The sequence below is a fragment of the Tachyglossus aculeatus genome, chromosome 21 (genome assembly GCF_015852505.1).
Source record: "Tachyglossus aculeatus isolate mTacAcu1 chromosome 21, mTacAcu1.pri, whole genome shotgun sequence".
Classification (NCBI taxonomy): domain Eukaryota; kingdom Metazoa; phylum Chordata; class Mammalia; order Monotremata; family Tachyglossidae; genus Tachyglossus; species Tachyglossus aculeatus.
Genome location: NC_052086.1, coordinates 17,794,258 through 17,804,934, shown reverse-complemented (window position 1 = coordinate 17,804,934; position 10,677 = coordinate 17,794,258).

The window sequence follows — 10,677 nt, the reverse complement described above, 5'->3', positions numbered from 1 at the left end:
TCTGCCCTACAGAGAAAGCAGTTGGGAAGGTTGGGAAGGTCCTGTTGGCCCTGGAGTTGAGGCCTCTGACTCCTAGATCCTTCTTCTTTCCACTAGGCCATGCTCCCTCTTGGGGCTCACAACCTTAACCCGATTTTACAGATACCAGGCACAGACAAGGGAACTAACTAGCCCAAGGTCACAAAACAGACAAGTGGCAGAGGTGGGTTTAGAACCCAGGTCCTTCTGACTCCCAAGACCATGCCCTATCCACTTAATTGTTTCACTCACGTACGTATCCCTGATGTATTTTAATTTTTGTCTCCCCCTCTAGCCTGTATGGTCCTTGTGGGCAAGGGATGAGTCTACCAACTACGCTTTATTGTACTCTCCCCATACTCAGTAATAATAATAATACTACTAATGATGGCATTTATTAAGCACTAGGCATTCAGTCATTCAATCGTATTTATTGAGCGCCTACTGTGTGCGGAGCACTGTACTATGCGCTTGGGAATTCCAAGTTGGCAACATACAGAGACGGTCCCTACCCAGCAGCGGGCTCACAGTCTAGAAGGGGGAGACAGACAACAAAACAAAACATATTAACAAAATAAAACATATTAACAAAATAAAATAAATAGAATAAATATGTACAAGTAAAATAAATAGAGTAATAAAATATGTACAAACATATATACATATATTCAGGTGCGGTGGGGAGGGGAAGGAGGTAAGGCGGGGGGATAGGGAGGGGGAGGAGGGGGAGAGGAAGGAGGGGACAAAGAGGTGAGAGAGAGGTGAAAGATGAGAGAAGAGAGATGAGAGATAGAGAGCAGAGAGATGGAGAGAGACAAAGAGGGAAGAGAGAGATGAAACAGAAGAGAGAACAGAGACAGAGAGGGAGGAAAGATGGAGGGGGAAGTGATGAAGAGGTGAGAGAGGTGAAAGATGAGAGAAGAGATGAAGAGGTGAGAGAGAGGTGAAAGATGAGAGAAGAGATGAGAGATGGCAAGCGGAGAGAAGAAGAGAGACAAAGGGGAGAGAGATGAAACAGAGAGAAGAGAGATGGAGAGAGACAGAGAGAGATGAAAGATAGTGAGGAGAGAGATGGAGCGAGACAAAGGGGAGAGAGAGAGAGAGAGATGAAACAGAAGAGAGAAGAGAGATAGAGTCACCTGCTCTACCAGAGACAGAGGAAATTCTTCACACATCCACAGCACTGCTTTAAACCTCTCGAAGGCACTGTTCTAAGCGCTGGGGAGGTTGCTAGGTTATCAGGTTGTACCACGGGGGGCTCACAGTCTTAATCCCCATTTTTACGGATGAGGTAACTGAGGCGCAGAGAAGTTAAATGACTTGCCCAAAGTCACACAGCTGACAATTGGTGGAACCGGGATTTGAACCCATGACCTCTGACTCCGAAGCCCGTGCACTTTCCACTGAGCCACGCTGCTTCTCATTCATTTATTCATTCATTCAATCGTATTTACTGAGCGCTTACTATGTGAAGAGCACTTGGGAAGTACAAGTCGACAACATATAGAAACGGTCCCTACCCAACAACGGACTCACAGTCTAGAAGGGGGAGACAGAAAACAAAACATGTTTCTCCAGTGCTTAATATCAATATTGATATTATTAATAACAATAATATTATCATTTGTTAAGCACCAGCTTTGTGTCAAGCAGTGTTCTAAATGGCAGGGGGTTGGAAGTCTGGAGAACAGTAGTCTTTTTTTATGACATTTGTTTAGCACCTGCTATTTTTCAGGCACTGAACTAAGAGCTGGGGTAGATACAAGCTAATTAGGGATGCCAGTACAATGCCTGGCACATAGTAAGTGCTTAACAAATACCATTATTTTATTACTGGGCACAGTCCACATCACATAATAATAATAATAATAATAATAATAATGGCATTTGGTATTTGCATACACGCTCACAGTCTTAATCCCGTTTTACAGATGAAGTAACTGAGATACAGAGGACACAGCACACAAATGTGTTCCTCTCCTCCTCCCCATCCCCCCACCTCCTTCCCCTCCCCACATCACTTGTATATATTTGTACAGATTTATTACTCTATTTATTGTACTTGTACATATTTACTATTCTATTTTGTTAATGATGTGCACCTAGCTTTATTTCTATTTCTTCTGATGACTTGACACCTGTCCACATGTTTTGTTTTGTTGTCTGTCTCCCCCTTCTAGACTGTGAGCCCGTTGTTGGGTAGGGACCGTCTCTATATGTGGCCGACTTGTGCTTCCCAAGCGCTTACTACAGTGCTCTGCACACAGTAAGCACTCAATAAATACGATTGAATGAATGGCAGGGCGACCCTGGTCCTCTGACTCTCTGGCCTGGGCTCTTCCCCCTCTTCTTCAGCCCCATTTCCTGCTCCGTTGCACTTCGAATAACCTGGGGCCTGCCGGGCAGAGATGATCTCTTCTTGCCCTATCATCCATCCCATGGGCAGACTAATAATAATAATAATAATAATAATGGAATTTCTTAAGCACTTACTATGTGCCAAGCACTGTTCTAAGCGCTAGGATAGATCCAGGGTAATCAAGTTGTCCCCCATGGGGCTCCCAGTCTTAATCCCCATTTTACAGATGAGGTAATTGAGGCAAACTACTTACCGTTGCACTTCGAATAACCTGGGGCCTGATGGGCAGAGATGATCTCTTCTTGCCCTATCACCCATCCCATGGGCAGACTAATAATAATAATAATAGTGAAATTTCTTAAGCACTTACTATGTGCCAAGCACTGTTCTAAGCGCTGGGATAGATCCAGGGTAATCAAGTTGTCCCCCATGGGACTCCCAGTCTTAATCCCCATTTTACAGATGAGGTAATTGAGGCAGACTACTTACCGTTGCACTTCGAATAACCTGGGGCCTGCCGGGCAGAGATGATCTCTTCTTGCCCTATATCACCCATCCCATGGGCAGACTAATAATAATAATGCAATTTTTTAAGCACTTACTATGTGCCAAGCACTGTTCTAGGCTCTGCCATAGATCCAGGGTAATCAAGTTGTCCCCCATGGGGCTCCCAGTCTTAATCCCCATTTTACAGATGAGGTAATTGAGGCAGACTACTTACCGGGGAGAGATGCAGGGACGGTGGTTTGCAAAGCCTTCAGGGCCTTCGATAGGAAGTCGCTAAAGGTAAAAATTTGCAACTGGGTGTGATTTCACAGGTTCAACACTTTGGAGGGCGGGGGTGGGAAATTAGGAAAAGAGGCCTGGGAGCAGAAGGGGGCTCACCTTTAATTACTTTATGGCGACCCCTCCTCCCATAAAACTCGTGCACTGGATTTGTTGAGGATTTCCTTCTCTCCCGCCACTCCCTCCGGTTGAGTTTGGAATTCCAGATGGTTGGGATCCAAGATCAATTCCGATGGATTTCTGTCCAGACCTGGAGGGCTTCCACCTCTCTTCAGGGTTTGGGGGGGTTTGGTTTTTTTTTTTTTACTTTGGACCCAGACAGCCCCGCCCTCCCTTCAGGCTTTTCCTTGGGGCCTGGGGGATTTGCTGGGGGGATCTCACGACGCCCCCCGGGGATGGAGGACTTTTTTGGCCGCCTAGAGAGCGGTGGGAGGAGACCAGGAGCCAGATTGGAGGGGAGATTATTATTGTTATTGTTATTATTGTTATTGTTATTGTTGTGTCCAGACGCAACATAATGTTTAGGAACCAGACGGCCAAACTGCTTCCCCGCCCAAGCCTGCAGCGGCAGACCCAGGGAGCTGCGCGGCCTAATTGTTAGAGCCCGGGCCTGGGTTCAAATCCCGCCCCCGCCACTGTCATTCATTCAGTCGTACTTTATTGAGCGCTTACTGTATGCAGAGCACTGTTCCCAAGCGCTTAGTGCAGTGCTCTGCACACAGTAAGCGCTCAATAAATATGATTGATTGAATGAATAAATGAATGCCTGAAATTTTGTACATATTTCTTACTCTTACTGGTGCATATTTATTCTATTTATTTTCTTTTGTTAATATGTTTTGTTTTTGTTGTCTGCCTCCCCCTTCTAGACTGTGAGCCCGCTGTTGGGTAGGGACCGTCTCTATATGTTGCCAACTTGGACTTCTCAAGCGCTTACTACAGTGCTCTGCACACAGTAAGCACTCAGTAAATACGATTGATTGAACGAATAAATGAATGCCTGAAATTTTGTACATATTTATTACTCTATTTTACTGGTGCATATTTATTCTATTTATTTTCTTTTGTTAATATGTTTTGTTTTTGTTGTCTGCCTCCCCCTTCTAGACTGTGAGCCCGCTGTTGGGTAGGGACCGTCTCTATATGTTGCTGACTTGGACTTCCCGAGCGCTTACTACAGTGCTCTGCACACAGTAAGCGCTCAATAAATACGATTGATTGAATGAATAAATGAATGCCTGAAATTTTGTACATATTTATTACTCTATTTTACTGGTGCATATTTATTCTATTTATTTTCTTTTGTTAATATGTTTTGTTTTTGTTGTCTGCCTCCCCCTTCTAGACTGTGGGCCCACTGTTGGGTAGGGACCGTCTCTAGATGTTACCGACTTGGACTTCCCGAGCGCTTAGTCCAGTGCTCTGCACACAGTAAGCGCTCAATAAATACGATTGCTTGAATGAATGAATGAATGCCCGAAATTTTGTACACATTTATTACTCTATGTATTTATTTATTTTATTTTGTTCATATGTTTTGTTTTGTTGTCTGCCTCCCCCTTCTAGACTGTGAGCCCGCTGTTGGGTAGGGACCGTCTCTAGATGTTACCGACTTGGACTTCCCGAGCGCTTAGTACAGTGCTCTGCACACAGTAAGCGCTCAATAAATACGATTGATTGAATGAATGAATGAATGCCTGAAATTTTGTACATATTTATTACTCTATTTTACTTGTGCATATTTATTCTATTTATTTTATTTTGTTAATATGTTTTGTTTTTGTTGTCTGCCTCCCCCTTCTAGACAGTGAGCCCGCTGTTGGGTAGGGACCGTCTCTATGTGTTGCCGACTTGTACTTCGCAAGCGCTTAGTACAGTGCTCTGCACACAGTAAGCGCTCTATAAATACGATTGATTGATTGATTGTTCTAAGCGCTAGTACAATACAGCAATAAAGAGAGGCAAACCCTGCCCACAACGGGTTGTCTGCTTTGTGACCTTGGGCAAGTCACTTTATTTCTCCGGCCCTCAGTTCCCTCATCTGCCCCAAACGCTTAGTACAGTGCGTCGCATTCAATAAATGCTCAATAAATACGATTAATAATTACTGTGTGACCTTGGGCAAGTCACTTTTCTTCTCTGGGCCTCCATTCCCTCATCTGTCCCAGGCGCTTAGTACAGTGGTTTGCATGCAATAAGCGCTCGATATATTCGAGTAATAGTAATAATTATCTGCTGTGTGACCTTGGGCAAGTCACTTTACTCCTCTGGGCCTCAGATCCCTCATCTGTCCCGAGCGCTTTGTACAGTGCTTTGCACACAGTAAGCGCTCAATAAATAATAATGTCTGCCGTGTGATCTTGGGCAAGTCACTTCTCTGGGCCTCAGTTCCCTCATCTGGAAAATGGGGATTAATCAATCAATCAATCAATCGTATTTATTGAGCGCTTACTGTGTGCAGAGCACTGTACTAAGCGCTTGGGAAGTACAAATTGGCAACATATAGAGACAGTCCCTACCCAACAGTGGGCTCACAGTCTAAAAGGGGGAGACAGAGAACAAAACCAAACATACTAACAAAATAAAATAAATAGAATAGATATGTACAAGTAAAATAAATAATAGAGTAATAAATATGTCCAAGCATATATACATATATACAGGTAAGATTAAGATTAAGATACAGATACAGTTTAAGATTGGGAGCCCCATGTGGGACAGGGACTGTGTCCAACCCGATTAGAGAAGCAGCGTGGCTCAGTGGAAAGAGCCCGGGCTTTGGAGTCAGAGGTCATGGGTTCGAATCCCGGCTCTGCCCCATGTCTGCTGTGTGACCTTGGGTAAGTCACTTAACTTCTCTGAGCCTCAGTTACCTCGTCTGTAAAATGGGGATGAAGACTGTGAGCCCCACGTGGGACAACCTGATCACTTTGTACCCTCCCAGCGCTTAGAACAGTGCTTTGCACATAGTAAGCGCTTAACAAATGCCAACATTATTATTATTATTAATTTCTATCTATCCCAAAGCTTAGTACAGTGCCTGGCACATAGTAACTCTACACACACTACACCCAAACCCAACGGTAATGGGGTGTGACCCGGCTAGGACGGAAACCTCTTAATCTCGGACCCTTTGCAAGCTTCTTGTCCAATGCAATGCAACCTTCCTCCCCTTTGCAACCCACCCTCTTCGCAGAAAAATGGAAAATCAGCCCTGCTGCGGATTTGATTTGTTGGTTTTGCAAAAGCCCCCAAAAGCAAAAGCTTGAGCGTTTGCAAAAGCTAGAGCGTTTCTAGCCTCCAGGCAGCTCCCAAATCAGCCTCCTGCGGTGCAATGGGCCCTTGGCTTCTCAAAAAAGAACCGGGCCCTGAAAAGAATGCAAAAACCTGAAGGCACCCCGACACTTTTCCCGCGAGATAGTGGAAGACAATGGCAGAAGTTCCTTGAATTCCCTAAGTTTAATTAATGCACAGTTTATCATCATCATCATCATCAATCGTATGCACTGTGTGTTCTGCACACAGTAAGCGCTCAATAAATACGATTGATGATGATGAAGCACTTGGGAAGTACAAGTTGGCAACATATAGAGACAGTCCCTACCCAGCAGTGGGCTCACAGTCTAAAAAGGGGAGACAGAGAACAAAACCAAACATACTAATAAAATAAGATAAATAGAATAGATATGTACAAGTCAAATAAATAGAGTAATAAATATGTACAAACATATATACATTCCAGCCCCTGCTCTCTCGGCTTGAAAGCACAGAGCTCAGGACATAGTACCTTTAGTAATAATAATAATAATGATGATGGCATTTATTAAGCGCTTACTATGTGCAAAGCACGGTTCTAAGCGCTGGGAGGATACAAGGTGATGAGGTTGGCCCACGTGGGGCTCACAGTCTTCATCCCCATTCTACAGATGAGGGAACTGAGGCCCAGAGAAGTGAAGTGACTTGCCCAAAGTCACACAGCTGACAAGTGGCGGAGCCGGGATTTGAATCCATGACCTCTGGCTCCAAAGCCCGGGCTCTTTCTCACTGAGCCACGCTGCTTCTCTCCTACCGCCACAATCAATCAATCAATCGCATTTATTGAGCTATTACTGTGTGCAGAGCACTGTCCTAAGCGCTTCGGAAGGACAAGTTGGCAACATATGGAGACGGTCCCTACCCAACTTGTAATAATAATAATAATGATGGCATTTATTAAGCGCTTACTATGTGCCAAGCACTGTTCTAAGCACTGGGGAGGGTACAAGGGGATCAGGTTGTCCCACGGGGGGCTCACAGTCTTCATCCCCACTTTACAGTTGAGGTAACTGACTTGTACTTCCCAAGCACTTAGTGCAGTGCTCTGCACACAGTAAGCGCTCAATAAATACGATTGAATGAATAAATAAATAGAATAGATATGTACAAGTAAAATAAATAAAGAAATAGAGTAATAAATACGTACAAACATATATACATATATACAGGTGCTGTGGGGAAGGGAAGGAGGTAAGGCGGCAGGGATGGAGAGAGGAAGGAGGGGGAGAGGAAGGAGGGGGCTCTCGCCTGTCCCGCCATCGACCCCCGGCCCACGTCATCCCCCGGGCCTGGAATGGCCTCCCTCTGCCCATCCGCCAAGCTAGCTCTCTTCCTCCCTTCAAGGCCCTACTGAGAGCTCACCTCCTCCAGGAGGCCTTCCCAGACTGAGCCCCTTCCTTCCTCTCCCCCTCGTGCCCCTGTCCATCCCCCCCTTCTTACCTCCTTCCCTTCCCCACAGCACCTGTATATATGTATATATGTTTGTACATATTTATTACTCTATTTATTTATTTTCCTTGTACATGTCTATTCTATTTATTTTATTTTGGTAGTATGTTTGGTTTTGTTCTCTGTCTTTGTACATATTTATTGCTCGATTTATTTATTTATTTTCCTTGTACATGTCTATTCTATTTATTTTATTTTGTTAGTATGTTTGGTTTTGTTCTCTGTCTTCCTCTTTTAGACTGTGAGCCCACTGTTGGGTAGGGACTGTCCCTATATGTTGCCAATTTGTACTTCCCAAGCACTTAGTACAGTGCTCTGCACATAGTAAGCGCTCAATAAATACGATTGATGATGATGATGATGATGAATAATAAAGATGATATATATTTACTATTCTGTTTATTTTATTTTGTTAATATGTGTTCTTTTGTTGTCTGTCCCCCCCTTATAGACTGCAAGCCTGCTATTGGGTAGGGACGGTCTCTATGTTACCAACTTGTACTTCCCAAGCGCGTAGTCCAGTGCTCTGCACACAGTAAGTGCTCAATAAATACGATTGAATGAATGAATATAATAACAAATGATGACATTTATTAAGCACTTACTATGTGCAGAGCACTGTTCTAAGCGCTGGGGAGGTTACAAAGGTGATCAGGTTGTCCCTCAGGGTGCTCACAGTCATAATCCCCATTTTACAGATGAGGGAACTGAGGCACAGTGAAGTGAAGTGACTTGCCCAAAGTCACACAGCTGGCAATTGGCAGAGCCAGGATTTGAACCCATGACCTCTGACTCCGAAGTGACTTGCCCAAAGTCACACAGCTGACAATTAACAGAGCCGGGATTTGAACCCATGACCTCTGACTCCAAAGCCCATGCTCTTTCCACTGAGCCACGCTAGCCCTGGATGTGACCGGTGTAGTACTGAGTAGATTTAACCCCCAACAACCCTCTTGGTATTCAAAGAGAAGGCATGGAGAGCCTTTCCTGGCCCCCTCCCCTTGCAATCGTTTTTATTTTTATTTTTCAAATGGTATTTGTTAAGCGCTTTCCCTGAGCGGGGCACTGACTAAGCGCTGGCGAAGATACATGCCCATCAGGTTGGACACATTCCATGCCCCACATGGGGCACACAATTTTAATGCCGATTTGACAGATGAGGTAACTGAGGCACAGAGAAGTTAAGTGACTTGCCCAAAGTCACACAGCAGGCAAGTGGAGGAAGCGGAATTAGAACACAGGTCCTTCTGACTCCCAGTTGTTTGTTTGTTGTTATATTGTGCTCTCCCAGGAGCTTAGAACAGTGCTCTGCACACAGTAAGCACTTGATAAATATGAGTGAATGAATGAGTGAATTCTATCCACTAGGCCATGCTGCTTCTGCCCCAGATAAATTCATTCAATCGTATTTATTGAGCGCCTACTGTGTGCAGAGCACTGCACTAAGCGCTTGGAAAGTACAAGTCAGTTACCTCAACTGTAAAGTGGGGATTAAGACTATGAGCCCCCCGTGGGACAACCTGATCACCTTGTACCCTCTTCAGCACTTTGAACAGTGCTTTGCACATATTAAGCACTTAATGAATGCTATTATTATTATTATTATTATTGTTATTATTATTATTATTATTATTATTATTATTACAAGTCAGCAACATCTAGAGACGGTCCTTACCCAACAACGGGCTCACAGTCTAGAAAGGGGAGACAGACAACAAAACAAAATGTGTAGCCAGGTGTCAAAATCGTCCAGAACGAACAGAATTAAAGCTAGATGCACATCATTAACAAAATAAATAGAATAGTAAATATGGACAAGTAAAATAGAGTAATAAATCTAAATAAATAGATACATTATTTATAAATAGATTTATTTATAAATAGATTTATTTAGATTGTATCTAAATAAATAGATACAAGTGCTGTGGGGAGGGGAAGTAGGTAGAGGGCGGGGGGGATGGGGAGGATCAGCTTCCTCAATGCAAAACTGCCCAACCACAAGGTAAGGCAATAATTCTGATGGGATTTTAAATCTGATCAGGGGACAGGAAGTAAACCATCATCATCAATCGTATTTATTGAGCGCTTACTGTGTGCAGAGTACTGTACTAAGCGCTTGGGAAGTACAAGTTGGCAACATATAGAGACAGTCCCTACCCAACAGTGGGCTCGCAGTCTAAAAGGGGAGTAAACAAACTCGATCATTAAAGGACGATAGGAAAAACGTGATTAGCTCCCAGGTCTTTGGCTGTTCATATTGATAAATCCAAGCTGTTCTCCCTCAGGGCACCCCTAAGTGAGGAGTTTGGCTTTGTCAAAATGCAAACCTCCAGCCTCTCCCTTCTGCAGTCCCTAATTCACCCTGCTGCACAGATCATTTTTCTAAAACGGTGATACGCATTCGACTACCCACTCCTCAAAAATCTCCAACGGTTGCATATTCCTCTGTGCAGCAACAGAAAACTCCTGAAGGTTTGCTTTTTTCATTCATTCAGTCAGTTATTCGTATTTACTGAGCACTTACTGTGTGCAGAGCACTGTACTAAGCGCTTGAAAAGTACAATTCAGCAACAAATAAGGATCTTTAGACTGTGAGCCCACTGTTGGGTAGGGACTGTCTCTAATGTTGCCAATTTGTACTTCCCAAGCGCTTAGTACAGTGCTCTGCACATAGTAAGCGCTCAATAAATACGACTGATTGATTGATTGATTGAAGGACCTCTCTCCACAACCTGTATATATGTATATAT